We start from the raw sequence: 22,194 nt of genomic DNA on the forward strand, positions 1-22,194 counted from the left end.
GGCAGTAGCTGCCCCACTTCCAGGAGGCGTGGCCACCTATGGTGCAGGAGTGCGACTCTAGCCGTCCAGCAAGGCCGGCTCTGGGGCAGTGAGCACCACTGCCTTCCTTCTCTTTGGTGGCTCCTGCTGTCATCACCTCCCTCAAAGCTTTGTTGAATGAAGCTCTGCTTCCTGAAGACGTCTCTGAAGCCCTGGACAGTGAGTCACTGTACTAATGGTAAAAGCACAAATGTATTTGGAGCTGTCCCTTAAGACTGGTCCCAGCTCCTCCTGCCTGCCCTTCCAAGTCCTCCGAGGACAATGTTCCCCAACTCACCACTCTCTACTGGTCTTTTCCTCTCTTAATTCATATCTTAAACTCACGTCTGTTGTGTTAGAAAGGAAGCAAGATATTAAAGACAGATAATAATTTAGAGTGCTACGCCCCAAGCCAAGGGCATTATTCATTTGGCTGGCTCTCTAGGCTTAGTCCAAATTCCTTAGCATAACTTACAAGGCCCTTCTCAGTCTGACCTATTTCCTGCTTTCCTCCTCCCGGACCCCAGGCACATGGAAGCTTCATCAGCCTATGAATACACCAGCCCCTTTTATGATTCTCTGTTTTGGCTTATACTGCTCCTTCCGCCTGGATTTCACTTCTACTCCTCTGGCACTCATACGCAGACTTTAAGACCCTACACGGATATCATAATATCATATTCTCTCTGAAACCTTCCTGGACGTGGTCATTTTTCTGGGTGCCAACAGCACGTGGCCCATGCGTCACTATATCCACTGTTACCCTGCTTCCTTGCCTGGCCCCTGGGCTTCTAAGAACAGTGACTGACAATATTACGTCGAGTGTCCTAGCATTTACCCAGGGTCACAGGTACACAGAAAGTCCTGAGTCTGTCTTTGCAGAATAAGCAAAAACATTGATTCAGCACACAATAATTCCAATAGCAAAACTTTTTGTTCAAAAGAAAGGTTTACAGATGTAATTTCTGGCGATGTGATAGCTAGTGGGGGATAATGTTTTAGTGGTGGTGATGGTGGCTTTCTACAGTTATTCAAAGCATTTCATAGGGGATATAGTTCTGTTTCCACTCCCTGTTAGCTGACCTATTTTGGTACCCTTCTCACGGCCCTGGGCAGAATCACCAGCTCATTAATGATCCACAGCATTAACGACTCTCCAGTCCCTTCTGATGCTGGGCAGGACAATTTCTGCCAGGTACAACAGAAAAAGCCATGGGCCTCTGGGGAAAAACTGTTCCACTGACAGCTGTATTGACCTCCAAAATGAGTCCCCATTGCAGGTCCCATAGTGGACTTGATGTTTGTTAACAGAATCGATGGCTTCACTACTCCATTAGACTTGCAAGATGAACTCTCTAATGGCAGAGGAGAGAGGGTTCACGCTAGGGGATGGAGAAGCCACGGCGCCAGGGATGAATGCAAGCTGCTTCCTGAGAAGACATAAGGAAGGTGCAAAGGGTTTGCAACCTTTGGTGCAATTCTACGTTGTCCTTGGTCTTGTAGACTCCTCTTCTGCCACCCAGCCCTTGGATGGGGCGTCCTTCAGGGTTCTGCCCCAGACCTTCCTACGACTTCACTCTCACTCTGGGGAATTTCCGGGGGTATCCTGTCCACTCTCACGGCTTCCATTACCACCTATGTGATGACAACTCGCAAATCTTAATCTCCAGCTCAGTTCTCCCTCCTGGGCTCCCTGCTGTAAACCCCTACGTCTGCTGGGCATCTCCATCCAGCTGTCCAACAAGCAGGTCAAACTCAACAATCTAAACGGAACTCCCACTCTCCCTGCATCCCCTACCTCAGTGAAGCCCTCCAACTGGTTCTCCAAGCCAGAAACCCAGGCATCATCTAGGGCTCTCCCCTGCTTCTCAACAACCATGTCCTGTTGTGATGTCACTGCCCTGCCTGAAATTCTTCAGTGGATCTTTGTTATCCTCAGGATGACTTACAAAGGTCTCTCTTTTAAAAACCATTTTCCCATTTTTTTTCTTCAACTTTTTTTTTCTCACCAGTACTTCCTTGTGTTTCAGACAGAATTTCAAGAAAATACCAACTTCTTTCTCATCTTCCATACATTAGGCTATAAACTCAGTAAGGGCAGAGATATTATTTCTTTTGGGAAAGTTTATCCCCAGCATCAAGCCCAGTGGGTGACAAAATTCCATAAAAATGTGTTGATGAAACACACACAGCACACAGAAGAACGTCTACTCCCTCAATAACACTCACTGACTACTCATTCCCTTCAGAATGAGGTGCAGGTTCCCCAGTCTGACAAGCACCGTCATTTGGTCACAACCTACATATCCTGCCTTGTCACCCAGTCTATCCTTCACATGCCCTATGTTGAGAGCTTGGGTGTGGGTCTCCATAAAGGAAGAGTGACCCATCCTCAGCTCTGGGGCCCTCTGCCTCCAGCTCAGGCTAGGGAACCCAATCTGTGGCCCGGTCTGTTTACTCACAGAGCTGGAGAAATCATTTCACCTGAGTCTCAGTTTCCTTATTTACAAATTGACAGCTGGTAGGTAGAAGGATGACATGCATCAGGGGTCGAGAAAACACTGCATGTTACAGGTACTCAAAGCGTGTTCTAGTCCCTGCCATATTCCCGGTGCCTAGAACGGTCCCAGTACATAGCAGGTATTCACAGTGTTGCATGAATAAAATAATTTCCACTGGCACAAAAATCCACATCTGGTTGTTTCTTGTGGTCAAAATCAGAGAGGTTTTCAAGGTCTGTTAAAAAGACGAAGTAAGGGTTAGGAGGAGCTGGACCCACAGACACTTGGAATTCCACTCCTCTGACATAAAGCCATGTCTATGAAACCAGTCAGTTCCATAATGACCTGCAGTCCCAGAAAAGTTCTTTCAGGGGTGTTTTAGCACTCAACTTTGCCCAAGTCCTACATCAGCTTTCAACTTCAAAAGATTTCTACCTGAATCCATATGATTATTCCTTGGTGCATTTACTGTGTTGAAAAGAGTCCCCCTAAACCTCATGGCACCTCAGATTGTGACCTTATTTGAAAACCAGGTCTTTGCAGATATAATTAGTTTAAATGAGGTCTATTGGATTAGCGTGGGCCCTAATCCAATGACTGGTGTTCTTATAAGAAGAGAAAACAGAGACACACAGGGAGAACATGATGGGATGACAGAGGTAGAAACCAGATAAACAAGTGGTATATCCATACAAGGGAATATTATTCAGCCATATAAATGAATGAAATACTAATACATGCTACAGCATGGATGAATCTTCAAAATACTACGCTAAGTGAAAAAAGCTAGTGATAAAAGAATACAGATGACATGATTTTATTTATGTGAAATGTCTAGGACAGGAAAATCCGTAAAGACAGAAAGTAGACTAGGGGTTGCCTCAGGGGGTGGGGGAGCAGGAATGGAAAGTGACTCTTAATGAATATGGTGATTTGCTTTGGTGTGAGGAAAATTTTCTAAAATCAGATTGTGGTGATGGTTGCACAACGCTGGGAAATACTAAAACTATGGAATTGTATCTTAAATGGGTGAATCTCATGGTATGGGAAATACATCTCAATAAATTTATGAAGACACATGGTCTGACAGTTCCTCAAAAAGTTAAACACAGAGCCACCATATGACCCAGCAACTCCACTTGTAGGTATATACCCAGGAAAAGTGAAAACATACATCCACACAAAAGTTACATGCGAATGTTCACAGCAGCATTACTTAGAATGGCCAAAAGTGGAAACAACTCAAGTGCTTATAAACTGATCAATAAATAAATAAAATGTAGCTTACTGTATAATGGGACATTATTCAGCAATAAAAATAAAGTACAAATACATCTTATAACATGAATGAACCTTGAAAGATTTATGTTACGTGAAAAGAAGCTGGACTCCATTTATGAAATGTATAGAATTGGTAAATATACAGAGACAGAAAGTAGATTAGCGGTTGCTTAAGCCTGGGGTGAGAATGGGGAGTGGGAAGTGACTGCTAAAGTGTATGAGGCTTCTTTCTGGGGTCATAAAATGTTCCTAATTTAGAATGTGATGCTGGCTGCATAGTTCTGTGAATACACAAAAAAACACTGATACATGGTATGTGAATTACACACGCGTGCGCGCACATGCATGCATATGCCCTCTGCAAAGTATGAAGTGTAGAGTATACACAAGAGGTTAACAGTGGTCCAATTACATAACATGTGACCTTTAGTTTTTCTTTACTTCCTCTATGATGAGAAAACTGAACCCTTGGTAAATACCAAGCCCTTCCTTACTGAAGTTTACTGAATAAGAGACATTCTCCACTTCCTATCTTTAGTTCCCTGTATCTCCTCCAAACCCACTCTTCAGGGTTTCATCCCATAATCACAGCAAGGCAGTGTGAAGTTCAGCTAAACAAAAAAGCAAGAACTCATGGTTTGGGGTGAAAAGACTCACGCAGCCTGAAGTTCCGCCTCACAGTGAGTGGGTCTCAAGCACATGACAGGAGTCAGGAGCCTGGGGATCCTGTGTGATCATAGATGGGTCTCTCTCTGAGCTTTTGTTCCCTACCTGTCTAGTTGGGAGGGTAACCCCTGGCCTGCCTATCTGTCTCACTGGGCTGCTGGGAAGGGTGAAAGAGATAAAACTGTGAAATCAAATCCATGCACTCATATAAAATGTTCATAGGATTTGTTTTTACTGCCTGGGTACCTCTTGAGGGGAGGAAAGAATAGTAAAGATAAAGGAAAACGTTAAACAATAAGTGGCGGGGCTGCTCGGGCATGTGGCTGTGAGGCCACGGTAATGATGTCTTGGGTCATTAGGAAGGTCAGTTACACAGCAAGGAGAAAACGGACATTTCCAGACTTCTGGCCTGAGCTTCGGTCTCCAAGTCTAGACGAAAGATAATGCCAGAAAATGCCTGAGTCAATTTGTTTTCTTTTAAACAAAGTTTTATTTTTTTTCCTCTTCTTCCTGGCTTCTTTTTAGGGCCCTACAAAATCACTCCCCTTCCTTTCCACAATCACCCCTGGGAAGCCTGCCCAGCATACAAACACTCCTCCCACCTCCTTGCAAAACTCTAGAACAGGAAAACTCTGAAGGATTTCGGTGGAGGAGCCCAGCCCAGCCCAGCCCAGCCGTCCACTGGCTGGTGATAACAGGGGCAGGAAAGGGGCGGTTGGCGGGAGTTTCTGGAAAAGGTGACTGGCCAAAGAATGACTGGTTCCCTTATCTCAATGCCCTTTCAGTCTTTAGCCTTTCCCCATCAGTTCCCCACCCCAAGCCTCAGTGGGTCTCAGAACCCAGAAAGGGTAGACCAAAGCCCAGGCTGGACTCAAAGCCTGGCTCTGCTAACCCCTGGCTCTGGCCTTGGACAGGTTACATAAACCTTTTGGATCCTCTCCTTTTCTACAGGGAAAAGACAGACTTTGCAGGTCTCCTTCGAGGGGCTGGAGATCATGTAGGTAAAGCATTTAGCACAGTATCCCACCATTCTTATTGCTGCCGGTCCTAGAGTACACTTGGAACTGGGGAGACCTTGAAATGGGCCAGGAGGCATGGAGGTGCTTTCTAAGCTGTTGTGGATGCTTGGAAGGTAATTGTGGTCACTGTTACAGTCACTGCTGTACCCTGGACAGATGTTATATGTGGAACTAAAAAGACTACGATAATCACAGCTGCCATTCACTAAGCATGTACTGTGCGTCTCCAGTCTACCCCACGACGTAGGTATTATTACCTCCACCGGCTTGTTTGTTTGTTTGTTTTGCCCTTCTGTTTTTTGGAAGGGTGGAGAAACTGAAGCTCAGAGAAGTTAACAAGGACCTCTGGGGTCACACAGCTAGAAGGTGGCATAGCCTAGATCTGAAAGAGATCTGTTTTCAAAGCCAATTCTTCTCACTCATGTAGAGAAGAGAGTCCCCATGAAACCCCTATGAGGTAAATATTAGTTTTAGGAGGCAGAGTCAAGTAACAGCACGAGGGGCCAGGCCCAGCTCTGACGCCAACTGGCTGAGTGACCTTCGACATGCCATTTCACCTTTCTAGGCCCTGTTTTCTGTGTTTATAAAAAGAAGAACTTGGATTAGATCAGGGATACACATCAAAGTCATCTCTGGGAAACTCAGAGCTGCTCCATGTAAAACCTAATAAGTTATATTTACACAGAGATTTAGATTCAGATCCACTGGTTTGGTCTCTAACAGGGGTAGAAGGGTTAGGGTCAACTGAAAAATCAAGGGCAAAGCAAGCTCAAAAGCCAAATGAAAGAACAGATTCTTCCAAAAATATTTCTTTGTATCATTAAGATTCTGTACTGGAAACCATCCTTTTTCTTCCTGGCCCTCCGTGTCATTTGTCCTCGGCCAACTCCAAAGGAATGGAGAGCAACAGAATGGGCCTGACGTGGTTCAGAAACATGGGAGTCCAGGTCCCGAAGTTGCTTATCGTAGGGCCTTGGGCAAAACTTCGAATCTCTCTGCACCTCATCTCCCACGTTGTCAAATTTTCCAGGATTCCATGAGATGAACTATGGGTAAACAGTAACCGTTAAATACTACGTACATGGTTGTTGGCTCGATATGTGTTACATTCTATCACTTATTCCTAGAAGACAAATGGTGGGAAAAATCTGAGGGTTCTACTGGGGAGAAGATGACTGATGGAAGAATTCTGAAAACAATGGTAGAGGGTTCTACGGGGTGAGTGGTTCCCTGGAGAATGCAAATTGAAAAACCAGAGTCAGATGGGTGGAGAATTCTAAAAACAAAAGCAGACTGACAGGTGTTGATGGCTGGATCAACAGATCCAGGTCATTTTAACTCACAATCACAAGACTGAAATTATTTAAGAAGGAATAATCCTCAGAATCCTCTGGCGCACCCATCATAATTAGAGAAGTTATTCATAAATTTAAGGCTAACTACAAAATGTCTTTACTCTTCACAATAACTCACATAATATGGCAACCAGAAGGGACCTCAGACTCCAATCACTCATTTATCACCACCACCCTCCCTACTCATCCCAAATCTCTTTTTTACAGTTGGCAAAACTGTGAGGCTACTTGTCCAAGGCCACATAGTGGGTCAGATGTGAACTATGGAATTAAAATTCAGATCTCCTAGTCCAGGAGTCCTTCCACTGTACCAATAGAAAGCTGTATCAATGGGAATGAAGATGCATTCTCTATAATGGGAAGTGGGGGACAATCAAGTCGGGAGATCTGATCACCAGGACACTGGCCAGCGGGATGGCTACTTTGTCATGAATTTATAGTGTTACTCACATTTGCATGGTAAGTAAACATTTGCTGGATCAAACTTCTAAAGACTAGTATAAACAATTCCCCAAGTTCAAGAATATAAGTCTTTTGGTGTTTATTAAAACTGTAAAGCAGAGGAAGAAAAAAGGGGAGGCCGAGACAGGCGGTAACATGAGACTGCGCGAGACCTTTCAGTGACCATGCATGCCCACCCCACTTCCGAGGAAGGATCTGGGAAGGACACCATCTCAGAGATCTGAAAGCCGAGTCAGAGTGCCCTGACCTTGACGCATAGACTCGGTGTACTTTAGCAGAAATCGACCTGGTGGAGGGCGCAGGGGAAAGAGAGTGAGTGGCAGAGCTCAGAGGCACGTCGCGCAGTCTCTGGTCACACATTCTTGCATCACCTTCTTTGCCCTGGGGTGTCTCATTTCAGAGATGGGAAACTGAAGCCCACAGCAAATGCCATGTTTTCCATAAGGTCTCTGGTGAGAACCTATCACACCTTCCGCTCGCTACACCTTTAACAGTACTTTATTCTGCTGTTTATTTCATGTTGGGAATTCACCAATCTCTCATACAAAACTAGACAGTGTGCTATTAGAAGTCAGGACCTAGACCAGCTCTGTTTCTCTGACAGTTTATAACACGATGCTCTGTGCCTACTAAGCGCACGGATTAGAACAAGGTGTCAGCAAACACACCAAGGCAGTTAAGTTTTGTTGGAATCTTCCCCTTTTGGGTCAGAAGAATGAATGAAGAGCTCCAGGATCTAAATGTAAACTGCTGTTCGGGGTGGACGGAGCTGTTATCTCTTAGCCAGGCTGTCTGAGCTGTGTATGTTCCTGCTTTTGGACAGCTGGGTCTATATTTAGCCGTGGATGCACTGTCCTGCTCATGTCGGAGAGATCAGGTTACGAGCTGTGTTCTCAGCTTATCTGCCACACTGATGGCACATCTCAGTTGTGACAGGCCTTCCTCCTGCTGCTTTGAGTGGGGCTTCGGTTGGCTGGCTGTCCCCCTCAAAGAGTCCATTTGTATTTGGAATGAAGCACACTTGCTTACTTAGGGTCATGAGTCCTGCCTGGGCACTTTGCTAGGAGCTGCTGGCTCGTCAAAAAGAGGAGATCTTGTCCTTGCTCTGTGAGCTTATACTACAGTTGGAAAGAGCAAATTTATAGTCAGGGCAGCCCTTCTCTCTTCCCCAGAGGGACTCTGGGAGCCCATTAGTGTTCCCACGGGAATCAACCCGTCTAAGGACACCGTCAGCTCACACGTCAATGATTCGCACTTGACCCTTCTTACCTTTCCACAAAAAAATTGAAAATCTATCACTGTATTTTTAAGCTGCCCAACTTCATAAGAGGTAAGCTTCCCCCTCCCTTTACAGTGACTTTCACTAAGAAACGACTCAGAGACAACTCGGAGTGTCAGACATTACGACGGGAGTTTATTAAGAGTCATTAGCAGCGGCAATAATCACAGGAACAATACCTGAACCTGCTCTGGTGTGGACGGTGAGGCTGGGATTTCGAGCGCTCCAGCCTGGGTAAGGAATGATGAGATCTGCAGCGTTATCTGCCACAGAACTGTGGCTTTGGGAGAGGCAGTGCGGTTTAGGGAAAGGAACATGGATTCTGAAATCTGAATCTCAGCTAGTTTAGCTGTGGAACCTAGTGATGATACCTGAAGCTGAGTCCTAATTTGTAAAATCTGTATAAATAGCCACCTGCAGGGTTGTCCCAGAGAGTCAAGAAATTCCACAGTGCCTGTACATCAGGGCTCTGCAAAGGGAACTTCTCCCTCAGCATCCCATCGTGGGAGGTAGCCTGGTGAGGGAGATCTTCAACTGTGTTCACAGACCTTCAAGGTTTGATCAGAGGCAGGACTGGTACCAGAGGATGCAAATGGACTCGACTGGCCTTGGACTGGTGAGTACAGGATTGCAGAGCAGAGAGCCTGGCAGGCAGCTCCTTCTCAGCCACAGCCTCCAGTCCTGGCTCACAACAATCTGGCTTCGTAGCTTCCCTACTCATCTTCCAGCCTTGTGTCTTGATGCCTCAGCAACCCTAGGTTTTTTTCCACTGGGGTCCAAAAGGGACGGCTGTCTTTTTAACACCCCTAGAAGAGCCAGCACACTAGACCATAAGTTCATGTATCTGAGTAGGCTTGCCAAGGTGTATTATTACACTAGAACAGGGGTTGGCAAACTATGGACCATACATCAAATCTGGTCCACCACCTGTTTTTGTACATAAAGTTTTACTGGAACATCGCTACACCTATTCATTTACATACTGTTTATGGCTGCTACTATGCTACAAGGGTGAAGTACAGGGAACATACAGGTGGTAAAGCCTAGAATATTGCCTAACTGGCCCTTTACAGAGCAACTGTGAGAGGCCCTAGACTAGAAGGTCTCCTTCTGGTTTGTACAATCATGTCCTCTTTCAGAATATTAGCATCTAATTTAAGTTCATCACTAAGGAGACAAAAGTAAGCTGAAACCAAGACCAATGAATCCCAAACTTGTGCTTTGGAATAATCAAGAAGAGGAATCACAAGAAAAGCCAGAGCCCATGAGTATTATTGTAAGGAATCATATTCGTTTCCTCTTAGTACTCCTTGGGCTCAACAACGTGCTAGCTGCTGGTCACTGCACAGAATCAAAAGGTGCAGGAGGAAAACATGATCGACTTGTACTGACAGGCTTGGGAGAAAACACCAGATTGTTCTTTCTGATCCCTAACCATTTCTTCTTCTTCCATGTCATGGAGGCACAGATGTCATTTTCCGTATCGAGATCTTGCAGTTTTCGTTAAACCGATTCCTAAGTATTTTTGATGCTATTGTAAAAGGAATTTTAAAAAATTATTACAACTTTGACGTCTATAACCGCTCTGAAAAGTTGGCCTACTCATTTAACATGTGAAGAGACTAAGACTCAGAGAAATAAAATGACTTACTCAGTGTTACAGAACTCTTAGGAAATGCCCAAACCAGGGCTCAAACCCAGGTCTTTTCCACACCAAGCTGAGAGCTCATTCTATGACATAGCTCTACGTGAGGGTAGAGGAGCAACATATACAGTACAAGTCCTACACAAACATCTAGTGGAATTGAAAACAGACAACTATTTAAATATGACCAGTAAAGAAACCAAGGCCCAGAGAGGCCTTTCCTGATCCCCTGACCTAACTGCTTTCTGGTCATTTCTTATCACACTACTTTGTATTCTGTCTTCTTTTCATCAGAGCACTTATTGCTACTATTTAAACCTTTTGCCTTTGATCTGCCTCTTCCCACCTGACTATAAGCTCCTTTAAGTATTTGAACCTCATGTGTTCTGTTCATCATTGATGCTTCAGTGTGGTGGCTGTAAAAACACGCCTCTCAGATCTCCTGATGTGGGTTGCATCAGTGTAATTGACTGCCCCAGCTGCTGGCCTTCTGCATCCCTCAGCTCCACATGGGCTGTTCTCATCCAGTGACAATGAGCGGCAGGAGGACTAACACAGGCCTATTCCTATGCGACATGGGACTCCTTCAGTTGGAGAACTCCTTGGCTAGAGAAATTCCACGGACCTGGCTGAAACTGTCTTAGAACTGCACAGCAAGTCTAGCCTTCCTTCCTTCCTCCTCTCCATCACTGGCGTCAGACCTACATCCCACTGAGGGCTCTCCCCTCTTCTCCGGCTCAGTCCCACTATCCTTCATAGGTGTCTCACCCAATAAATCTCTTGCTCATCTAAATGCATCTTGACAGCTGCTTCTCAGAGAACCTTAACTAACATACCCAGCGTCTAAAACAGGGCTTGATGAACAAAAGGCTGGCGCAGGTTCATCCTGCAAGTAAACCACAGACCCAGAATCAGAACTCAGGTCCCTAGTTCCCCAAGCCAAAACCTTTTCCACTTAGATCACCAATCATCTGAGAATTGTTTTTGGTGCCTTTGTCCAAAGGGCCACTGCTCTGATGAATTTGAGGGGAAAATGTATCCACCGATAGTCCAATTCCATAGCTGCCCTCTCAGCTCTGTTTATATGTATTGGACTCTAGTGGGCATGAAAACATCTGTCTTAGATTCAGAGAAAACTGAAGCTATGGTTTAGGTCAATCAAGAAAAGCTAGCTTGGGTTGAAATTAAAAGCAGCAAGAACTCTATGTGATATCCTCTTAAACAAATAGAGGGAGACCAGCTACAATGCCAAAGTCAGACAAGGTCATCACAGAAGAGCAGAGACAGCAGTGACTCTTCTTCAGGTCTTTGTGCACATGCTCAAGACCCTGTACAGGTATTGTGACAGCCTGAAGCAAGGAACTGTATCTAGAATTTCAGGGTATGGCTTAATAGTTAAGATCATGGATTCTGGAGCCAGACTGTCTGGGTTTAAATCCCAGCTCCTTTACTTACTAGTATATGAACTAGGGAAAGTTACTGAACCTCTCTGTGCCTTAGTTTCCTCATCTGTGAACTGGGAATAATAATAGGTATCTGCCTTATAAGATTACATGAGCTAAAATCAATGAAATGCTTAGAACACTGCTTTATATATGGCAAACTCTATGTAAATATTAGCTTCCATTATTAGTAGTAGTAAATTTAAAGAGACACCTTTGTTTTTGAGCATCTCAATAACTTAAGTATAATACATCTCAAATCAGGAAAGTCAGCAAGGTTTATCGATAAACATATTAATCACACGCAGAAAGCATGTTTTTGAGTTCAGGCAAAACGGAGATCGTGTTATTTAAGATGTTTCAGTTTTGGGGAGATAAGAATAGCATGGTACACACACTCAAAGGGCCGTCATGAAGATGACAGAGGAGGCCGCAACAACTTATTGGCCATACATTCAACGGGCATTTAGTGTGTGCTTATCATGTTCCAAACACTATACTATATGCCTTAAAAGGGTTCTTATATAATCTACATAATAACCTTGTGAAGAATGTCTTGTTTCTATTTTACTGATGCAGAAATTGAGGCTCAGAAGAGTACATTAACTTACTCAAGACCAAGTTAAGACTGAGCTCGTCAGTGTTGTGCATTCATGTTATTTACATGATTCCAAGACCTGACCTGTGCTCTCTGATTTTGACACTAAATTAACCTTCTGAACCAGTATGTATGAATGGATATATATTGTATACATGTGTGTGCGCGCGCGCGCGCACATACTTGATAAGTCAAGCATAAAATGATGTCCTTACCAACATCACCTGGAATACTAGCCAAAAGTCAAGAAACCTGGGCTTCAAGTCTGGCCTCGCCAGTTAGCTGTATGACCTCGAGCTCCCCTCTCTTGACGTACGGACACTTTGTCATTTGAGGAGTTTGGAACTAAACACTCTCTCAGGACCCTTCAAGATTTCATATTCTAGAATCTTCTCAGCCTATGAAATCTACTCCCTTCTCTGCCTCGGCTACGTGTTTGGCTATTATGATTCACCGGCCATGAAGAATTCATTCACTGACCTCATCCACAGAAGGAGTGAGGAGGTGGAGAATAAAAGCAAACAATAAAGAAATTATAGATACAGAAAATGAAGTTTAGGTCATCGGCATACCCAGCCACTTCAGACCAGTGAGAACACTATCCATTTTGAGGTTTTCTTTGCTTTGTTGTTGTTGTTGTTGTTGTTGTATTTTATACCATTGTTTCAATAGATGGAATTTTAGACCCTATGTCCTGCTAACAAGGTTAGAATGTTTTTGACGCCTTTATCCGCCACCTCAACAGTGAATTTCTCAAAACAACAATATTTGGAAATAAGCTTGAATTTTTTTAAACTGTAATTTTGTATAACTATTTACAAAGATATAACTAAACACTGTAACTAAATCATTCATTTGAATCATCACTGGGCAGCTACTATGTGTCCCCACCAATGTGGTGACAGAAGATGAAAGGGTCATGCTCTCATCCTCAGGTCTCTCACACATCTCCCCTTGTTTCCAAACTTCACGCTCTAGCCTCAATGAACTATTTCCAGTTCCTTAAGCTTCTGGGAACTTAAATAGAAGCCCACGGAGAAAGCAAGAGAAACCTGAATTTTGAGGTGATGCGTTGTGTTAATTAACCTGATTGTGATAATCATTTCACAATGTATGCACATATCAAATCATCATGATGTACACGTCAAATATGTATATAGTTTTGTCAATTACACTTCTATAGAGCAGGGCAAAAATAAATATCTAGTATATTTAGTTCCATTTATGTAAAATTAAAAAAAGAAATCTGAACTAACTGAGAAAACCCTGTATTGATATAAGTTTTATACTATGTTGATTAAAACTTCAGTTTCTATCACTAGCCAGATGGGGGCTTGATACTGAAATTAAAATCAGAAATTGAAAAAAAAATTTTTTTCACACGAGGTTAACCTCAATTATTTTTATCAGCTAACTATATCTTGGCACCGTATCATAGTTCAGTTAAAAGCAGGTAAGTCTAGGTGAAAACTGAGAGGAGATAGGCAGTCACTTACAAGGGTTCCAGGGGTACTTTGGCGGACAGAACACAAACTGGAGGACTTGACAGAGCTCATAAAATCACCACGAGCAGAGTCATGGCTCAGGCTCTTCTCTGGCATGTGTCCCTAGGACAGGACCTGGCAAAAACAGGTATTCAGTGTGCTAAATGAGTGAACACAGAACCAGAAACTGGGCATCACCCAGAAATGTGGGCAGTGTAGTCCACAAGGAAGAGGAAGCATGTTTAGGGAAAGCAGAAGCAGATTTTCTTCAGAAATTCAGGCAGACAGACCACTTGTAACCCAGAAGTCAGCCACTGGGCAGTGGGGCTGCAGCCACTGGCTCTTAAGGAGTAGGTAGGTAAGCCTGTGGTCTCTGAGAGGGACTAAATAAAAGCAGGATAGGGTCCAGGCCTAGGTGGAATTCGAGACAACAGTCAAGTTAACAGGGAAATGACTCAAGGATAGGAAAAGTAGGCAAAGTCCCAGGGCTGACCGTAGTTTGCACACAAGATTAGGGTGAGAACTGAGCAAAAAGGATGAAGGATCCCAGAGCTGGGGTGCGTGGTGGGCCTGAACTCGGAGGTAGAGTCTGAAGGCCTCTGGCTACAGAAGAGGCTGGCGATCTGGTGACCATGAAACCAACACAACCTCTAGATCAGTTTCCCAGACTTTTCCATTTTATGGATGAGTGAAAACACTGCCTCTTTATTTCTACACTTTTAAAAACTGACACACAGGGCTCATAATTGATTGTGTCAAATATGGAAAAAACTATTCTTTACTATGACTGTGATTTCATACACACACACACAGACACTTTAACGAACGTGCATACCCATACACAGAGAATCTCTGAATAAAGAGGTTTAATATCTGACTACACTTAACTTTATGAAAACTGACATCTTCCTTATGTTTTTCAATTTTGTTGTGGACCAAGGAAATTTTTCATAGCTCAGCACTGGTCTGTGGACCTCTGTTTTGAAATATCTGCGGCAGACCGATATTTTCACACTGTGATCCAGCTTTCCAGGCCACCACGGGGGAGAAGGAGGGGCAGGCCACCTGGGTCCAGCTCCAGCTTGCAGCGCCTAACTCCCTCTCCTGCAATATTCAAAGCAGCTCCCTCTCACCTGTTTGATATATTGTGTTCCATGTAAGATTTAGTTAACAAGCAATGCAAAACCAGAAAAGTTTGAAAATCACTGGTCCCCAAACTCCTAGTTTACCGTTGAAGAAACCAAGATCTACACACTGAATCAGTAACAAAGCTGAAATGAAAACCCAGGACTTTGACCCTCAATTCAGATCCTAGAGAAAGATGACCATACCCACTGATTTTTGCAGAGTTCAGAATCCTATGCAGAGCTGGACAAAACTGGATGTGTAATCATAACCAAGATCTTCAGGGGTCCCAGGTGGCCTTACCACTAAATTCAAAGCCCTAATTCTACTTGTAGCCAAAAATTAGAGTTCTATTGGGCTTTGGAATCTGGTCTGGGATCAATCCAACAATGATTTACAACCTTCCTTCACTAGAGATAAGCAGAAGTACGCAAAGACCAAAAAAGGGGGAACATCTCAAGAGACGTTTGGGAGCTTTCCAGAGCTTCTGGTGTTGAGGAGTTGGGATAAGATGCTCTCATTTCTAACAGTCTGTGGGTTTGGCAGGTAACTCTAGACTCAATCTATGTTGGCTGGCTGGGGTGGTGAGGGGGAGTGTCTGGTATACAAGGGAAAGCAGGAAGAAGGATCAGGGCTTAGGACAAAGAGAAAAGGGTCAGGTTTCTCCCTGTCTCCCTTTCCTCCTCCAGAGGGTCTGGACTTTGCTGCAGGTCAGGGCTGGACCCTGTTCCAGGACAATGTAAAAGTGTCTGTGGGGATTTTATGGAGTTCATGTCCCAACTCAAAGCCTACTCTCAGGGCGACCAGACCCAGCTGCAGACAAAAAACAAAAAACAAACAAACAAAAGATTGGGGAGGAAGGTCTGATATTTCAGGGTTATTTAGAATAACATTTTTTTTAAAGGCATGAGGATTTCAGATCTGGCTGGAAACTGGTCTGGATGTTTATTTTCCTCATTGTCTCAGTGGAAAAAAAGGGTGGGTGATTCAGACAGCAGCCTCCGCCTCTGGGCTGGGGCCCGGGTCAGTCTCCACTCTGTTCTCTGCTCCTCAAGGGACCTGTGTCAGCCTGGAGAGAAGCTGCCTATCACCTCCCACATTGCCTCTAAGCTTCCAACAGGGGTCCCCCAGAAGAGCTGAGAGATTTGAGTTTAGTTTGGAAAAACAACAACAACAAAACCCCAAAAAGCAAAAGGTAGGGGAGAGAACAAGGGAGGAAAAGGTCCTCCTAGGAATGAGAGAGAGAAAGGGTGAGGTCTATGAGAAAGGCCTCTTTCCTCCCCACCCTCCTGCACTCCCGGCTGCTCCCCGGCTCTCCCACTCACTGTGTCAAGGGGAGAAGGACCAAGGTCACCAGAAGGCATCTGGGTGGACTGCCTGGCTCCACTGCAGCCCTCCCTGTTGTTGAAAGTCCAGCTAGAATACGGGGTCCTGACCTTTAAGGCACTAGTCAATCTCTGGAGAGGAAGGAGCTGTTTGAAGGCCCTGATAACATTCCTCCCCCTGGAGGCTGAAGATTTCCCCTAATGCATTCCCATGGGTATCATTAGATCCCAGAAAGGACCCAGGACCTAAAAGAATTCTGCTGTTGAGTTACTGGGGAAATTCACAGACAACTAGAAGTTTAAATATTTACCAAATATTTTAAGTGGGGAGGGGGCAGTCTCACCCAAAATTTTAGTAGAGAAAAGGTGGGGAACAGATAAAGAACAGTTGGTTGGAACTCTGGGGAGTCTACTTTCTATAGAGTTAGTCATGCGACTACTGTGAAGTTCCTGCCAGGGAGTTCAAGAAGGGAAAAAGCTACAATGATAGACAGGATATGGAAGAGGCTCTGGCCTTCAAAATCTTCAAGAGTTACAAATGGGGCTCTGGTGACCTAAACTCCCTGAGCTCTAGGTCACAGGAGTTAGTTGGCTACTCTGAGATGGATCACGTTATCTTGCTAATTTAGCCCTTGAAGATTAATATGAATGTATAGACAGCACTTCACTTTCCAAACGTTTTGTCCTCAGTGATTTATCAGCTTCTTGCTTCTCCTCCTTGCTGGCTATTTTGTGATTTATAAGCAGCCGTGGTAAACAGGTCTGTGAAAAAGGGTTCAGATAAATGAGAAGGGGTTAAAGCACACAGCCTTCGGATGGAGTGGAAAGCCTTGTGTTCTCCATCCGGCTACACTGCTTTCTGGCTTTGTCCACCTGTAAACCTTAGCTTCTTTCCTGGTGCAATAGGGATAGTGTGAGCAGCCTTGCCTATCTTGTTTTGTTTATTTCTTTATACTCAAAGGAGACTGCACAAGTGTTTCTGTAGTCTGCAAAGTTCTTTAAAAACACCATCTACTTAAATCATATCCTGTTCATCTTGACCCATGGATATAAAAATCACCATTTTCACCACAAGCACTACACAAAACGCAGGGACACGAGCAGCTACTGTTCACACTGTGTGGCTACACACTTCCCAGCGTCCTCCCAGCCCCTGCGAAGCAGCATCATCTCCACTTTACTAATGATAACACCTTAGAGACAGAGTTACTTGTTCAGCATCGTAGAGCAAATAATAGCAGGGTTGGGCTCGAGCGCAGCTAGCCTGCCTCTCAGAGTGTACGTGAGAGTGAGCACTGTGCAGGCCCTGGACCAGCTACTGAATAGAGGAAGGGGGGGGATGACTGGGAAGGAGAAGCCCTCAGCTTAGAGGACTCAAAGGGGTGAGTGAGCGCTTTCCTAACAGTGGATGACTCCTGAGCCCATGAATAATTCATCCAAGCTCTATGCTGGGAGCTGGTTCTTTCTGTGTGTGGTGCATCTGGTCAGGGACAGCTGCCCACGACTGGGCCACAAATGTGAGGACTTGGACGCGCCTGCTCATAAACACAGCTCAGTGCAGCTTTCTGCTCCCTGGCTCAGGGGACTGAAGGCTATTTTGATTCCCAGAGGAAGGCGGGGTTCGTACTCTTCCATGTGCGTGCGTACAGACACACACACACACACACAAAACAAACAATAAGCAAACTCCACATATATGATATGACATGTGATATTCGTTCTTGGAATTGCTTTTCTTTCTTGATCATCATCTCTGGTTTCCTTTTGGAAAGAGTTCTCTATCAGGAGGCTGTTTCCTCCACCCTTGTGTTGATGTTCGAACCCAGTGTCGCTCCTGCTCTGGTCTTGATCCTAGACAGGTTTTATCCTAGGCATTTTTGGCTAGCATATGTAAGGGATTGGAAGGTGGCAGCAGAAAGAAGCTGGGGGTGGCAAGAAGGATTAAAAAAGGCTCCATCTGTCATACAACATCTTCCAGCTGAAAGTGAAAAACAGTTTTTTTTTTTTAAGGGTCTTATCACAACTCTAAGAAAAAAAAAAAAAAAAAGAAAGGAAAAAGTATCTGCTTGAAGGAGGCTCCCCATGGTATAAGACATTGCTACAGGACCAAGAGCAAGCAGGGATGTGCACTGCACAGGTCTAGGGGATACCTCTATGTGGAGTACAATCTGAATTCTCCCTTGGGAAATATGAAACTTGAGGGGCTGCCAGTGGTCTAAGGTCTGTGTTGATGAATCCACAGAGAAGCAGAATCATTGGGTAAGAAGAGGATTTTCTCTGTATTTGAAGAAAGGAAACTGAGATCCTGATCAAGTGACTTCTTCACATCATCCTAGAGTTGTGATTTGAGCTCAGGCATCCTCACCCCCCGCCTACAGGCTCACCAATAGAGCCATCAAGATTAAAGCTCTAGAAGTTACCAAATTCTTGGAACATTCTAGCCCAAGGATTTGAGCAATAGGTTGGTGAGGAGGGAAACCTGAGCCAGCTGTAGGACCTGGTGGAAGTGGTCAAAAGGGTCTTCCAACCTAACACGTGGCATCCACAGGGGCAAAAACATTCGAGCTTGGTTCTGGCATATGTTCATATTCCAGGAGGTCCGGGACAGAGACAACATATTATAATGTAAAGTCAGACCTGGGTTAGACTAGAATCCTGGCTCTGTCATTTTCTAGCCCTGACCTTGAGTCAAAAATTGTAGCTTCCTCAAAGGATTACTATGAATTTTTAATTGGAATTTATGTAGAGTCCCTACTTTACATAGAATAGGTACTCAATACACAATTTCTATTATTTCTTTCTGTGGCCACCGAGGGTTAGGTAACAGCACAAGGTGTTCCTTGCATAAGACAGGTGCTGATGCCAACACTCAGGCGACTGGACTGTTCTCAACAAGCCCCAGCAGAAGGAGAGCAGTGCTGTATTAAGGAAGAGTCTTGGGCAAATGCGAGTTGGATGGCCCATCTGAACCCGGCCAAGGCAAGGGTGTGGACAGAGAAGAGCTTTAGTCCTAGAGTGTTAGGCGGGGAAGAAACAGCACATTTCCTTCTTTGAAAAAAATGGAAATAAAGTGATTAAACGAAATAAGGTACTTAAGTGAACGTAGGTCGTCAAGTGTTAATTTCCTTCCTGCTTTTCCTCCAGATCTTGACTCTCAGCTAAAAGAAACACTGACTTGGGTGATTAATCTCTAATCCTTTACTAGAGATATTTTACAGATACACTTTTAAGAAAGCTTCTACATTAAAACATACCCCATTATGTGGCTGAATCTTTTTACATACCAGATTCTGCTTCAAGAGGGAAGAAAAGCCTATTGTCTGCATCAGAAAGATCGCACAAAGAATCCTGAGCCTCTATCATAGACAGACAGTATTCCTGCTCTGGTAATTAAACCACCAGACATCTAATAAAATAGTCTCTTTAAAAAAAGAAGTTAAAGGTTAAAGGGAATATATTATTTAATAAACTAGGCTGTTGAAAAAATACTGACTTGATCATTTGTCACCCCCTTAATACCTTCCCTTCCTTTCCTTCCCTTACTGAGCTGGTGCTGCACGAGCTGGTGCTGCACGAGCTGGTGCCTCCATCCTCGGTGATACCCCTGTTACAGTACTTCCCTGTCACTGTCTGGTTGTATGTCTGTCCCCTCCTCTAGACCATGATGTCTGGGTACTGGAACTCTACTGTTTATCTTTGTAGTCTGTAGCCTCAGTGATTATGACAAGGACTGTCACAGAATAAGTGCTCCATAAAGGTTGGCTGAATGAATGAATGAACAAATGAATCTTCCTACCACAGAGAGCAAGCCCAGATAACATAGTTCTAAATATTTACATTCGAATTGTACTTAAATTCTATACAGTAAAAGTAAGAATTTAGACAATAATTTTTTAAAATATGTGATTAAAATAAAAGATATTTGCACCAAGAGTAATTTCTGCTACATCTCAAGGATATGTTTTTCTTGGTAGGCACCTCTAATCCCACAAGGAAATAATTCAATTAAAGCAATTTGCTTTCTGGTTACTTTCACCCCTAATGATACCTATTTCCTAAAAAGCTGAGGTGTTCCTTGGACTTATTTCTCACACTTACGGAAGCTTTGAGACTAGGGAATCTATGGGTTTTTCTCCTGTTTTGTTTTTTTTTTTATTCCTTTCTTATTTTCTTCCTTTTTATTGCAAGATCATTTTATTCCTTTGTTAGGAGTAAGATAAAATGAAAACAAAACCCAAATCCATAAAGTCTATAATAACAAAGACTTGAGGAAAACAGAAAATTCCACACAGGAAGCAAAGATTATATCAAAGAACTTAAGAGTAAGATGGGGCTCATAATCCTTCCTCAACGAAGATCACAGAATTCCTAGGGCAGGACGTCTAGTCCAGGCACAATCAGCTACATAATTTGCAGGGCCCAATGCAAAGTGAAAATGTGGGGCCTCTTGCTCAGAAATTCACTTTCAACACAAATAAATGGAAAGACACCTTGTGTTTATGGATTTGAAGAATTTACATGGTTAGAAATGTCCACAGTATGCAAAATCACCTAAAGATTCAGTGCAGTACTTATCAAGATGCCAATGGCATTTAAAAAAAAAAAAACAAAAACAGAAATAGGAAAAACAATCCTAAAATTCACATGGAACCACAAAAGATTCCAAACAGCCAAAGCAATTCAGAGAAGGAAGAACAAAGTTGGAGGCATCATACTTCCTGATGTCAAACTACATTATAAAGCTATAGTAATAAAGTATGGTACTGGCATAAAAACACACCCATAGACCAACGGAATAGAATAGAGAATCCCAATATATGATCAATTAATATTTGATAAGGGAGCCAAGAATACTCAATGGAGAAAAGTTTTGTCAATAAATGGTGTTGGGAAAACTGGATATTCATACGCAAGAGAAAGAAACTAGAACCCTATCTTACACAATGCACAAAAATCAACTCAAAATGGATTAAAGACTTAAACATATGACCTGAAAACATAAAAATCCTAAAAGAAAACATAGAGGAAAAGTTCTTTGACATTGGTCTTGGCAATGATTTTTTGGATATGACATCAAAAGCACAAGCAAGAAAAGCAAAAACAAACAAGTAGAACGACATTAAACAAAAAAGCTTCTGCACAGCAAAAGACACGACAAAATTAAAAGACAATTTAAGGAATGGGAAAAAATATTTGCAAACCTTACATCTGACAAGGGGTTAATATTCAAAATATATAAGGAACTCATATAACTCAACAGCAAAAAAATCAAATAACCCGATTAAAAAATGGGCAAAGGACCTGAATAGACATTTTTCCAAAGTAGATATTCAAATGATCAACAGGTACCTGAAAAGGTGGTCAACATCACTAATCATCAAGGAAATGCAAATCAAATGAAAACCATAATGAGATATCACTTCACCTCTGTTAAATGGCTATTATCAAAAAGATAACAGGTAAGTGCAAACATGGATGTGGAAAAGAGGGAACTGTTGGTGGGAATATAAATTGTTGCAGCCATTATGGAAAACACTATGAAGGTTACTCAAAAAATTAAATACAGAACTACCATATATGATCCACCAGTTTCCCTTCTGGGTATATACCCCAAGGAGTTGAAATCACTGTCTGGCTATCTGGAAGAGAGATCTGCCCCTTCGTGTTCACTGCAGCACTATTTACAACAGCCACAACATGAAAACAACCTAAATGTCCACTGACGAATGAATGGATAAAAAAAACATGGTTAACAAATACATAAAATCCACCATAAAAAAGAAGGTAATGTTGCTATGTGTGATGACATGGATGAAACGTGAGGCTATTATGTTAAGTGAAATAAGTCAGACAGAGAAAAACAAAAACTGTATAATCTCACTTGTATGCAGAATCTAAAATAATCAAACCCATAAAAACAGAGAACTTATTGGTGGTTTCTAGGGGTGGGGAAAATGAGTGAGGGTCAAAGAGTACAAATTTCCATTTGTAAAA

General features: G+C 43.3%; 1 protein-coding gene across 4 annotated transcripts in view; it reads right to left on the reverse strand.

Annotated features, from left to right (window-relative positions):
* GAB2 (GRB2 associated binding protein 2) overlaps positions 1 to 22,194 on the reverse strand; it is a 149,363-nt gene that overhangs the window by 20,160 nt on the left and 107,009 nt on the right. The window lies entirely within an intron of this gene.

Source organism: Camelus bactrianus, chromosome 10 (assembly GCF_048773025.1).
Source record: "Camelus bactrianus isolate YW-2024 breed Bactrian camel chromosome 10, ASM4877302v1, whole genome shotgun sequence".
In the NCBI taxonomy this organism is placed as follows: domain Eukaryota; kingdom Metazoa; phylum Chordata; class Mammalia; order Artiodactyla; family Camelidae; genus Camelus; species Camelus bactrianus.